The 12,935-nt window shown below is 43.6% G+C and overlaps 1 protein-coding gene across 7 annotated transcripts in view; it reads right to left on the minus strand.

Annotated features, from left to right (window-relative positions):
* The window catches only part of LOC142952098 (thyroid hormone receptor alpha-B), a 118,477-nt gene extending 109,226 nt beyond the window's left edge, over positions 1 to 9,251 (minus strand). For 6 of the 7 annotated variants that reach the window (XM_076094113.1, XM_076094114.1, XM_076094112.1 and 3 more), the window contains exon 1: positions 8,854 to 9,251. The gene's annotated coding sequence lies outside the window, so the exon portion shown is untranslated. Of the gene's footprint in view, positions 1 to 8,626; positions 8,657 to 8,853 lie in introns of those variants that run through there. The other variant, XM_076094110.1, reaches the window with a different exon arrangement.
* Positions 9,252 to 12,935: the final 3,684 nt, after the last annotated feature.

Below are 12,935 nucleotides of genomic sequence, written 5' to 3' on the forward strand. Positions count from 1 at the left end.
GTATTATTGGCATGTGTGCAAAGCTTGCATGCAACTTCCCCGGGTTTGTGTGCCCGGCGTTGCCACGCTAAAGCTACTGCACTATGATACTGTAAGACTAATCACAGGGTGATGGCTTCACACTTTGCCTATTGGGTTTCCTGCTCTCCGGGCCAGCTATGCAGGAGGACACGAGCTCGTCCTCTAACACCAAACACATGGGGAGACGCTGCAGCGATGCATTGCTCTCACGCGGCCTTGCACGCACATGAATTAACACGCGACACACGCTCGCGCCACATGCAAGTGTGTAAAAGAAGCGATGTTACTAAATAATTTCAGACTATGTTAGTGTCTCCTGTGGGCCAGAGATTGTTGATTGGCTGCAGTTGAGACAACTCAGATGGGGAATGTGTTCGCCTGCCAGATCAGCAAGTCTCTCGATACTTTTGCAAAGACAAACGCGCACACACACACACACACACACACACACACACACACACACACACACACACACACACACACACACACACACACACACACACACACACACACACACACACACACACACACACACACACACACACACACACACACACACAGCCTCGGGGCGCTTGGCATTAGTTTGGCATTCTGGACCTCCCAGTGCGTAGCTCGCCAGCCCTTCCCTTGGCTGGTAGCAACACTAACAGGTAGAGATGAAACACACTGCCTGGCTCAGGTAAACCTCAGAGTAAATCCCTGGATTAATGATGCGTTCAGGTTGGACAACAATACCTAGCTTATGTGTAGGATAGGGGACTTTTCATAGCGATACATTAATGATTGTTTACATGCTCCACATTGCTCCAAAACTAGTACATCTAGTACTTTCAGAGTGTTCATGAGTGACAGAATGTCCTCGTGCAGTAGCAGCTTTCACGGGGATTTAATTGTTTCTATTCGTTGTTTTTTTATGAAGGGCAGAGTGCACACTGTCTTTTGTTTGATCATTTGCTAAAGCTCAACAACTTTCCCTTTCAACAATCCAGTAAACACCTTTCACATGACTCACACCCTCAACACATTAATCACTCCAAAGCAAGAATTTCAAACGATTTAAATGAATGAAGTACATGTATAAAAGTTAACCACACTTAATTAATGATAATTGATTAACCCCCTTAACAATTTTCCCATTTTATCTTCTCTTTAATGGTGGGAATATTCTGTCATTCAAAGCTGTCTGACAGTCTCATATAATCAGGACTGCAACTAATGAACACTAATTGATTTGTCTATAAAATGTCAGCAAATGTATTCAAAATGCCGGTTATCATTTCAAACATCCCAAGCTGACACATTCCCAAAGAAAAAGCCCCAAAGACATTTAGTTTGCTATGGCTGCACAGCAATTTATAAAAGCAGGTTTCAGAGGTTAGATCCATATGAACAGCAAGCATCAGCGTGTGAAGCCTGCGGAGGTGCTTAGGATTATATAAAGGTTACTTTGCTCCTTCTTAGCATCACTTGAAGGTGAAACATGCCTCTCAAGTGCTGCTGTTTATGGTGAGGTTTCTGCATCTGCCACAAGGACACAGAGACATGGACAAACATACATGTTTCAATATCAAACGAAGCAATCAATATCACATGCTAAATGCTCAAATGTATGTTAATCACAATGATCGTCTCTTTCCTTTGAGATAACTGAGAAAACGGTCTCAAATGACAAGTGCATACGCGTGTGAAAGTGTGCAGGAACTTGAGTAATAAACAAGAGAAGGTGACAGATAAATAGAATTGTATCACACGCTGCTTTAGCACAAAGGCCTCAACTGTCAAACAGGTTTCCTGTCACCAACATGCCCCTCCGCAAACCACAACGTGTCACCTGCAGCTGTGAGACAATGGCAAACAACTTCCGCCACCATCATTATGCGATCACAGATTGAACGTCTAACTATTCTCCACTCCGACGTCCACACAAAGAAGGGACAGAGTGTGAACAAAATGCACTGACCCTGACTCAACAAGTGGCCCGGCTACTTTCTCTAAAAAGCGATGCACTCAAAATAATCAGAGGAAGGAAAACAGAGACCAGCTTGGAAGTGATGTCAGAAAAAGAAGTTTCCTCAAACAGAAAAGTGCCTGGTGGGCAGTAATGGAGAGGCCCAGTGGAGATTGGGTCACTTTCAGTCACACTTCAAAGAAGCCCAACTAAACTCTGAGGCGATCTTTAACCTCACAGACAGTCATAATATAAACCAAAGTCTAATTCTTCTGCCAGGGGAATATCTCACACATGCGTTCACACTTGTTGCCCCAGTCAGACGGAGTTGTGACTCGACCGCTGTGGAAACCAGACATGTGACCCACATCTAGGCCATTCTCCAACTGAGGAAGCAGATTGCAGTAAATGAATAGGAGAGCTGTGCAATAACTGCGAGAAAGAAATGACCTGCCGTACCTGAACGTATTGGAACCGCAATAAGGCCGAAAGCACAATCCCAAAGCTTGAATGACTTCTTTCAATGTGTAATAGTAATAATAATAATAGCCTTACCAGACAAGTATACAGTTGAAGTAGTTAGCTAGTATTAGTGGATAAACAGTTGAGAGAGTTTGCTATACTGCATATTAATAATAGTTTCATTATGAATGAACACGACTGGTGGTGTTGCTGTATATGCACGTAGCATACCACAGCCTCATTCACCCCCGACACAGTTCTACACTGTCTAATGAAAACAAACATGTTTCTATTCTGAAAGCCAACTGTATAACCAAAGATCTCCATTTTGGTCTTGTAATTACACAGCTAATTCATAGCCAAAGTACTATAGGTGTAGCTATAGCATGTGTGGTGCCCAAAGAAAACCCAATGATGAAGTGGAGTTTTGTAGAAACCTGCCAAACCATCAGACGTTGGAACGAGTCCATCCTAATGTCCTGAAGCATGACTCCAGTTTGAGAGATGTTTAAGATCATCTCAAACCCTCGTTTCCAAAAAAAGAAAACCTATTAAACATTGCAACAGCAGCAAGCAGAGAGCGTTATATTGTGTACTTATGGATTTTTTCCCCCCACAGTTATGAACTTTGACCTATAAACAGAACACATTGGAGGAGCCGAGTGGCCATGCATAGCGGACTTGGGTCTCGGCCAAATTTGTAATTGTGCGGTTTTGTAAGCATCTCTTTGCTCAGAGCTATTCATTACATCAGCAATAGTATGCTGAAGCATGGGAAACTTCCAAGCAGGATAACAGATTTATTCTTTTGCCTTGTATCAGATGTGTTTTACCACAATCGACTAAATCATTGAAGCCATTATGCGTGCGTACCTTTACCTTTAGGAGGTGGTTGATTGTGGTAGAACGGTGTTCTATGCATACACACAATACAGCAAAGTACAACACTGTAAAGTGTACTGTAGAGCTGAAACAATGATCACATTTGTCAAACAAAAATCTCAAACATTCTCTTTCAAGCTTCTTAATTAAATGTGTAAATGGATTTTTGAAGGATTTTTTACTTTTGATTGCAAAAAACAACCAATTTGAAGATGTCGCCTTAGGCTCTGGGAACTTGTTTTTGGATATTTTTCAAACAATTATTCAATCAAGTAAAAAAAAAGATGAAAATAATCATTACTACTAGTACTATTGACATATAGATATATGATATATGTACAGGTACATATACAACAAAGATAACCCTGCATCTACCAAAACAAAAGAGCCAATCTTTAATTATTTTCTATTACTTTTGTTTTAAATTCTCTTGTCACTAACGCCCACATACAGACTAACTCATAATCACACACATTAATTCCTCTTGGGAACTCTCTGATTATAAACTGATTATCTTCTGCCCCCAGGGGCACAGATGCTGAAATTGTTATTGCCAGTTTAATCTCGAATCCACATGAAGGGAATCCCTCAGTACGACACAACGCTTCAGTGTTTATGACAGAGTAGGAAAAAAAGCAGCCACTTTATTGTCTGGGGAACTGGTTGTTTAATACGTCTGCAAATGTGTAATGGCTTAATTTCTATTCCACCGCATAAATTGAGACAGAGAGAGAGTGAGAGAGAGAGTGAGAGAGAGAGAGAGAGAGAGAGAGAGAGAGAGAGAGAGAGAGGGGATGTCCTCGTAAAGTGCTCCGCTTCACCCTGGCAAAAATAAACCTCTCGGGCCTCGGTGCCAAGTGTTCCCGTTGATGAAAAGCCAGTTGTGAGTGGCTCCAGTTGAACGCAGGCAGAGCCAAGCTGACTAATAAGGAAGAAGTATAAAACAGTCTTGATACTCTCTCTCTCTCTCTGGACAATGAAGGCTATTTTACAGATTATTATTTTTCCCTGGTAATCTGGAAGCTGGCTGAGAGAAGCAGAGAGAGACAACCGTCCAATGCTACTGAGGAATAGAGAGAGGAAACCACCGACTAAAGAGTAAAGCGAAACCTAACCTACTGGGAGAAAAACGAAAGAGTTGGGCATAAAAAAAAGAAACGGTCACAAACTTGGAGCACGCCGGCTGTCATGTGTTTGTGTGTTCCACCCCCAGTGGTCTGTGGGGAGACCGGTGCAGAGTGCACTGATAATCGCTCGTCATGTTCACCACGACGGCGTGCTTATCAGCGGTGGAGCTCAACGGGCCTCCGCGTGCAACACAAAACCCTCCGCGACGTCACACTGAAAGGTTAGCATCATCCTCAGACAATGAGGATGGAGCTGCCGGCGAGAGGACACAACTCATTACTCTGCATGCCAGATATTAGCAGCAGTGAACTTCCTCCAGTCCGTCCTTCTCCCCAATACATTGATCAAATGTACTTAAATTAGTTACTACTAGTTCTAGTATTTATGGTGTACTGCAGTTCTGCGCGTGGTTTGTCCAAGTGGTGTACCCCAGCAGAAACCATTGCTCAGCTCTCGTCACGCTCTCTTTTTTAAATATTATTACTTTATTAGGGCCCGAGCAACCGACAACGTCGGGCCAGGCGAGGCCCTATTGTTATTCTAACGTTTAGGTAAACGTACGTATTTTTGGAGGACTTGCCATGCATGAAAACTCACCAAATTTTGGGGACTTGTCAGGCCTGGTGAAAATAGCCATCTGAAAAAGAATGCAGCTTTCTGTGTAAAACAATGGCTCTCTAGCGCCCCCTACAAGTCGGACCAGCGACGCCCCTCGGCCAGTATGTCCGATTGAAGTTGAAGTGTAGGTGATGGATTAAACAGTGAAAGTTTAAGTCCTGAGAGACAGTTAAAGTGTCGGCTGGGGAGTAAACACTGAAAGCAACAAGTTGCACATACTGCATGTTGCTCATCAGCACTGGATTTGGTGGAAACAAGAGGATGTCTGTGAGAAGAAGGTGGCCCTGAGGCAATGACTCTATTAATTGGTAAGCACAAAGATATGTAGGCTTCTACGAAGACGCCTGATGGTTATCTGATTGTCATCTGAGCGATCTCTCGACGCATTAAGAGGCTGATGTATTTGCTGAAATAGAAATAAACGGAATCAAACACTTCTATACAAGTGCCCTTTGATAAAAGATGGCTTTGTGTGTCTAAACGCAGTATGTTTCTAACACAAGCTATACTCTACTCTGCTACAAAATCTATTAGCCAGTGCAGAAACCCGTGATGATCAGATGACTTCTTGTGGTCGGCTGCATTCACCCCGGCTGAACAGATCCCATGAAACAACCTACGAGTCTATATCATATGGGTGTGTGCTATAATCTAATTAGTCATAGGCGAAAACACAGACGACATGGCGAAGCACCTTCGGACCCCCGGCTTCCACTGGATGAGCAACGGTCGGCTGAGGTCAAGCGGAAAGTAAAAGGTAAGACAATAACAGGCGTGTTATTCTGGGATGTGAGTTCATGGAGGAAAAGGCAACATTAAAGAAGTCCGACTGTGACGCTAACGTCTGATAATCAGCTGCAGATATGTCACCTTTGCTTGCCTTTGGTTTGAAAAAAAAAAAGAAGCTTGTTTGAAAAAATGCCAGAAACATGTGAAACCAGGGCAGTGACGTCCGGAGGTATTCGGCTTGACATATGGGCAAACAATGAGGCCGCTCCCTCGGGACAATAACTGCCATGTCGAGGACATTCCTCATTCCTCGTGTCATTCACACACGTTTCATTAAAACTGACACACAAAACAAACATCTAATCAACTGCATCTCCACTTAGCTTCCAAGAGCATCCTGAGAGAGAGAGAGAGAAAAAAGAGAGAGGAGGAAAATCCCCGGATCAGCCCGCTCACCAGACTCGGTTCAGGAATAGCTCTTGACATATTGGCCTACCCAGCATGCCCTCTGTCTCTCCAGACAGCTCTGACATCATTATACAGGACATACAGGGCCAGGACATCAGCTGCACAGCCCAAGTTATATAAGGGAACGCTGTACGTGTCTGCGCATTAAGCGCTGCTGCCCCGCCATGCGGGAACAGGAGGGGAGGATGGAAGTAGAAGAGGAGAGAGAGGGAGAGAGAGGGGTGGGACGGGGAGGGGGGGAAGGGGAGAAGGAGCGAGGAGGCCAGGACGAAAGACAGGGTCACAAAAAGAGAGGCCCGATGGGGTGCTTTGCTGCTGGGACTGAAGGTCACCTCTGGCCCCCTGAAGGAGCCCCAGCCAACAGTTAGAGGGGAGAAAGGAAGGAGAGGAGGGGAGAAAAAGGGAAGACCGGGTCACATGGGGCTACACCCACCCACCGGCTGTGTGTCCTCGCATGTACAAACCCTGTTAGCTCAGTGTTTCTCTGAGTTATTTTGTTTCTGATGGAAGAGCTTTGTTTGCACAGGTTTATGCCCTCTCCGGAGCTCCGGAGCCCACACTTGGTCTCCTTAAAATCCTCTCCGTGGAGAAAATGTTTATACTCCACTGCTGGATTTGTCCAGGGCTAATAATCAACCCGGGGAGAGAACTCTGCGATTTAAACGGAGGGCTAATGATTAATGAACAGTGGGCACCTGGGGCCACACCAGCTGATCCGAACATAAATTAGCTTAGTTTCAGTCCGGTTTAGTGAGGAATCCTGAGACTCCGTAGGGGTTTAGCACCACAGACATTTACATAATAAACACAGGAACATTATTTATGAATCAAGGTGTACGCACTCTACTCAGGCACCTTTGCACTCGAGCACTTTTGGAGGAATAAATGAGCCGATATCCTACCCTGCTTGCAAAAGACATCTCAAGTCTAATAATTTAGACATCTAAGAGTCAAAAACTAATTACAGTTTTCGCTGTTTACCACGTTGATGGGAGAATCCATACTCTGCGCCTTTTGAAAGAAGCCTCGGCGTGCCAGAGGAGACGCTTCTGTTGCCAGCTTGATGGATTCAAGCTGCGAGAGCATACGGCTTTTTAGACTGTCACTTACTATCAGCGCGGTGCAAGACACCACTGTGAAAGTGAGCGCGACTGAGAAAGGAGACCCTGAGAAAGGAGACCCTGAGAAAGGAGACCCTGAAAAGGCTCCGGGCAGAGCGGTTACGTTGAGTGATTTAATTATTGCAGCGCTAAAATGTTGTGATGAGGGACTTCGCACACAAACTGTCACCATTATAGTCCCGATCTGCTGCACTGAGATTATTTTTTCACATGGTCTGAGTGAATGATTACGTGTGAGAGCTGCCTGTCAGCGGTCAGGCGGGGCTATGGGACCACCGGGCTGTATTAGGAAAGTGATTCTTGGCCACATCAGGCATTTCAGTTCCTTCGTAATCAGCGCGGTTACGTCAAGGCAACTTCCTGGGCAATGTTGTCTTTGTTGCAGAAAGCCCACCCTATTGTACTGTATTTTGAGGGCATGTTTATCTAAAACACACACACACACACACACACACAGTTATACAACGGAGTCAGAGCGTCTGTGGTAATTCAATACCAGACCCAGATAGTTCTAATGCAGTGCACATTGTGCCTCTCCAGAACACTTTGTTCCGATATTAGCAATATGTGATACACATCGACTGATAACAATGATTATCTGGGGATGCACGGGGCATTCATCGGGGGTGTCACCATCAAGCAAAAACACAACAACAACAATGACTCTAAAAGCGGTCTGTGAGCCTCATGTGGACCGTCATACACAAAACTATTACGAATGCTGATGAGACAATTTTTTCAAAACACTGACTTTGATGAAGAGGGTTTTCGTTTTAAGATGAGCAGATGCAAGTTGACTTGTAGGGTGTGTTTCGCTCTCATTGCACCCTTACATAAGATTACATTAGATCTGGATCAATGCTATTATAAACACAGATATTGCTGCTGTTATTAAAACTAGAATGCATGCATGCATCCGCTCCTACGCCTCAAGGAGAACATGAGGACGACATGAATCAGGGTCAAGTAGCTGAACTGAAAGGCCCCCTATATCCCACTCCCTATGCATCACGGCTGTATCATCTTGTATCGATCCTGCCTCTGTGGGTGTGCACGTATGCACGCGTAATTTGGACCGTGCACGCGCGCGCCAAGAGTGCAGCTGCAGGCAACGATCCAAGTTGGGGCCTGTGTGCAGCACATAGTGAAAGCATCACACACTAATAAATGAATAATAAAAAAGAGGCAGCATGACCGCTGCACAGTTCACGTTACATCCGGCTGCGTTACCGCTTCAATGACAACAAACCTGAGACGAACGTCAACAGTTATGGCGGAATGGCTGCAGCCCAACACGGTCAGACCCTGTGCCTCCTGTACTGTACACCGTGTGCAGCGTTACCTTGGCTGCCGATCCGATCTGTCAAAACCAGCCCGGGCTACTGATGCTAGCACCGACTGCGCGCACACACACACACACACACACACACACACACACACAGAGCACACAGAGCACGCTGTGGTGGCGACACTTACCGTCGGTTAACCCCCTCCACGCTCACGCGGTCTTGGACACCAGTTCGAGGGTTGGATATTTTAGAGCATTTGGTGTGGAAACGAAGCGGGGAAAAGGTCAGCGTGGCTCCTCCGGGCTTTCTGCTGAAGTGTAGCGGCGCGTGTGCGTGTGTGTGTGTGTGTGTGTAGGGCTCCACGTCTCCCCCCAAAAGACCTCTCTCACTCCGAAGCTCCGGGTCCTCTGCTAAAGCTGCTGCTGCGCCTCGCACTGCCACAATTACGCCTCCCTCCCCTCACAGCTCCTTCCTGCAAAAGCCTCTTTTCGCTGTTGTTGTTGTTGCGTTAAAATGAGCAGTTTGTTCCCCCTGTTTTTGCGTTGCCTTCCAGTAGCGTTTGGCTGGGCTGCAACGACAGGAGGGAGAGAAGAAGGAGCGCACACACACACACACACAAAAAAAAAGAAATACTACACGGTCGCTCCTCCCTCCGCTTATGTGCTGTACAGTAAGGGGAGGCTCGTATTAAAACTATCTACCGCTCTCTGCAGGACCACCACTGTAAAGCACAGACTGTACACACCGACACATGTCCGGGTGGGGAATGCGGAACATCTCCTGCCTTGTACCTTTCTGCTTTCCTTATTTATGGACTTCATCACCGCTGCGTTCAAACTCATTATTCCACCTCCTCCTCCTCCTCCTCCTCCTCCTCCGCCCTGCGGGAAGGTTAGATTAGTCCACCTTAATAGGTAACGATAGAGACGATGTTAAAGACTTTGTGAAAAGGACACGACTGGTGTTAGTTATCTGTCGCGTAAATAGGAGTTTATATATTATATTAATGTTTATTTTATTTGATCAAAAAGCATGATTTTCTAAGATAATTGATCAAAAATGATTATATAATATAATCATTTTATATGATTAGAATAATATATTACATTATTTTTAATAAGCATGATTTTTGTAATCAACATATATGATTATTAATCAAATAAACAATGATTAGTATTGAAATTATGAGCCAATTAATCAATTGATTGCCGTTTAACAGTAAATTAAAGAGTAACTACATACTTAAACATGTTTTTAAGCTATAAACTGTAAACTATATAACTGTACTTTGATGAAACACATTAATGCTGGTGTTAATATTGACATTTCTTATCAAATTTATTAAAAAAATCTGCATTTCATGGTTGAAAATGGCTCAAAAAGCCTTCTACAGTTTTAAATCGGTCCTAATCTTGCGAGTCCGATTCTGAGATAGAGTCGAGCGTTGGGCACTAATCTACATCACGAAATAAAAGAGTGTGAACTCAGCCGCTCATCGCCTCTCTCCCCACAGCGTCTATCGGTTTTACATTTTCAGTCAGTGTAGCATTACAGTCACAGTTAGCGTGCTATCATTAGCTTGCTAATCCCACCATGTTAACATTTTTGTGACAGTGGACCAATTTTTATTGGAGCTTTTTTGAAGACGTTAACATTTTGTAGATCAAACAATTCATAATAGTTTAAAAAAATCAAAATAATCATTACTTTTAGTCCCAATAGTGATACGTTTCACTCCGTACTTTCTAACAGAATTTGCGAGAGTTGGCATATAGTATTGACTTTGTAGGACAATCTTTGCAACGTGTTAGTTATTTTTGCAGAACGAATCAGGGCTCAGGATGACCGCTAGCTCTTTTTTTTTGCAATAATCCAAGGCTTTCTGTACATCATTTCCCATATTTAATATTCTACGGATGTACAGAGAGAAGTGAAGACAGAAGATAATGCACTCCAATTATGTTGATCAAAATAACAGCTGGACAAACAGAACCTTTAAAATCACCATAACTGCTTGAAATCGGCCGCACGCTGTCAGCGGCATCCTGAGAAGATGCTGACGTCAATGCAGCGACTCTTCATGCATTCAGGGCTTGTGAAACACAGTTCAATGGGAAGACCTCAGCTGTGTTTCAAAGGATTTCTCCATCCTTTCTTCAGACTAAGGAGGAAACTGTGTGCTGAGCGACTGACTGCAGCCTTCAAACAGTCAGATATCTCTGCCCCACTAATGTGGCCGACACATATTCGGGAAATCAGCAGCTGTGAGTGTGGAACAATCTCAGAGCTCTGCATGGCCAGAAGTGAGAAGTGTGACATTTACATTTGATGGGTTTTAAATTGCACGTTGTGCAACGCACACATAAAAGATTCCTGCTCTTTCTGTGTGTTTCACTCGGTGGGACTCCTTAAGAGTCGCGATACAGGAAGTTGCTCTTTGATTGCATGCTGTTAAAGCCTCTTCTGTAGATCAAAGCAGATAAACCAAATAAGTTCCATCCGAGAAACCGTCACATGCTAATGACTTAACTCTGCGTTTGCCCGCGTTGGTATCTGTCCCTCTTTTAAAGTGACCATTGCGTGCGTGACAACAGTACAGGGTTTGTGTGCAAATATCATCTGTTTCTATTGTTGTGACAACTCGGAAGGATACCAATTACTAAGGGACATCAATTACCAGTTCCCCCACTGGTTGGCATGTTCCAAGAATACATTAAGGGTTAGGGTTATTTTACAAATGGTGGTCTACTTCCCACATTGGCATTGTGCGTTGGCGCTCGGACGCAAGAATCGTCCAAATGAACGTTATTCCTACAGAGATTGGTCAGTAGAGTAGATGGCTAAATTAACGAGTGCACGGACGGACAGATGGATAATAGCGCTTCTTTATAAATGTATTCCCACCACAGGCTGCAGAAAAATATGCACGTAGCATCTGGGATCTGTGAAGCCTTAATTTACCATGCAATTACCATTCCACTCACTGCCATTACTCAACCTACAACATTCTCATTCGGTCAAAGGGGACCATTTTCAGAGGCAAAATCCGTCTCCACGGTTTTCTGCAAAAGTGTCTTGATTTGATATTTAATATTCTAGATTTGTTAAATTAAAAATATATTTGGTAGGAAAAAAACTGTTCAGTGCTAAAGAAAATCAATGAGTATCTTGCAATCAGGTAAAACAGAACATGTTTCTTCTCCTGTGCTGTCAATAAGTCATGTGTCACTGTGGTTGTGCGTTTAATATGCATGTGATTGTTTAATTGTTTGTTAGTGCACCATGTGTGCCAGTGTATACAGTTCCTACCGTTAATGTTCTTTGCGCCCTTCTGTGGAGCGGCGCATTACCCTTGGAATGAAAGGTGTAATATAAATAAACTTTTGCTGTAATGGGAGGGTTGTAACTCATTGTCAGGCTGCAGAAACACTCACAAACACACTCAAATCAGAACAAAACACTGAACGCATACAAGCCCACACATGGAATGCTTTACATTCTTAATATCTTACGACCGTTTACATTTAACTTCACTTCAACCCTTCTTTTGTCATTGTTTTTCAGTGGTTGCACTTGATACTACAGTATGTGAGTTGTAACACATTTGCTTCCATTTGATAGCAGGATTTACACATTGGATTAAAACACAGTGAAAACACTATCAGTGTGTGATGAACTGGATTAACTGCTATATTTCCATCAGCTCCGATCCTACAGCAGCACTTTTATTCTTGTCTGTTAGTTCCTACATAGCCTCGTTTACATTAATCCACAGTGGTGTGCGTCATTAGTTTAGATTATAAATGTTTTATTAGTTAATGAGCATTCTTTAGTGCACACAGTTAAGCTTGCAAATTACACCGGTGGACCACAGCAACGTGCGGGACCATTCTCAATCGTTGGTATTCATCATTACAGCGGAAAGAATAATTACTACTTTGTCATCACATGGTCTCACATTACAGATGGGAGAACTGAACAGGATTCAAAACTGTCTGCTAAAGTGCAATTTAGAAGGTGTCATGCTGGAATCACTGTACATGTTTTATCCATAAAAGAGTCAAAGCTTTTGGTAACTTTGGTACTTTCAAATTAAATGGCAACATACGTTCTTTGTCCATGCTTTTTACAACAACACATAGAATCCTTTTTATGACATGAAGGCGCTATTAGCAGGAGGACATCTTCTGTCTGTGCCTGGATAAGGTTTGGTAGGTTTAAGTACTTTATTATGGTTATACAGTTAAAATGACTACTTCATCATGGGAA

The sequence above is a fragment of the Anarhichas minor genome, unplaced genomic scaffold (assembly GCF_050575085.1).
Source record: "Anarhichas minor isolate MPS153535 unplaced genomic scaffold, ASM5057508v1 ptg000017l, whole genome shotgun sequence".
NCBI classification, from domain to species: Eukaryota; Metazoa; Chordata; class Actinopteri; order Perciformes; family Anarhichadidae; genus Anarhichas; species Anarhichas minor.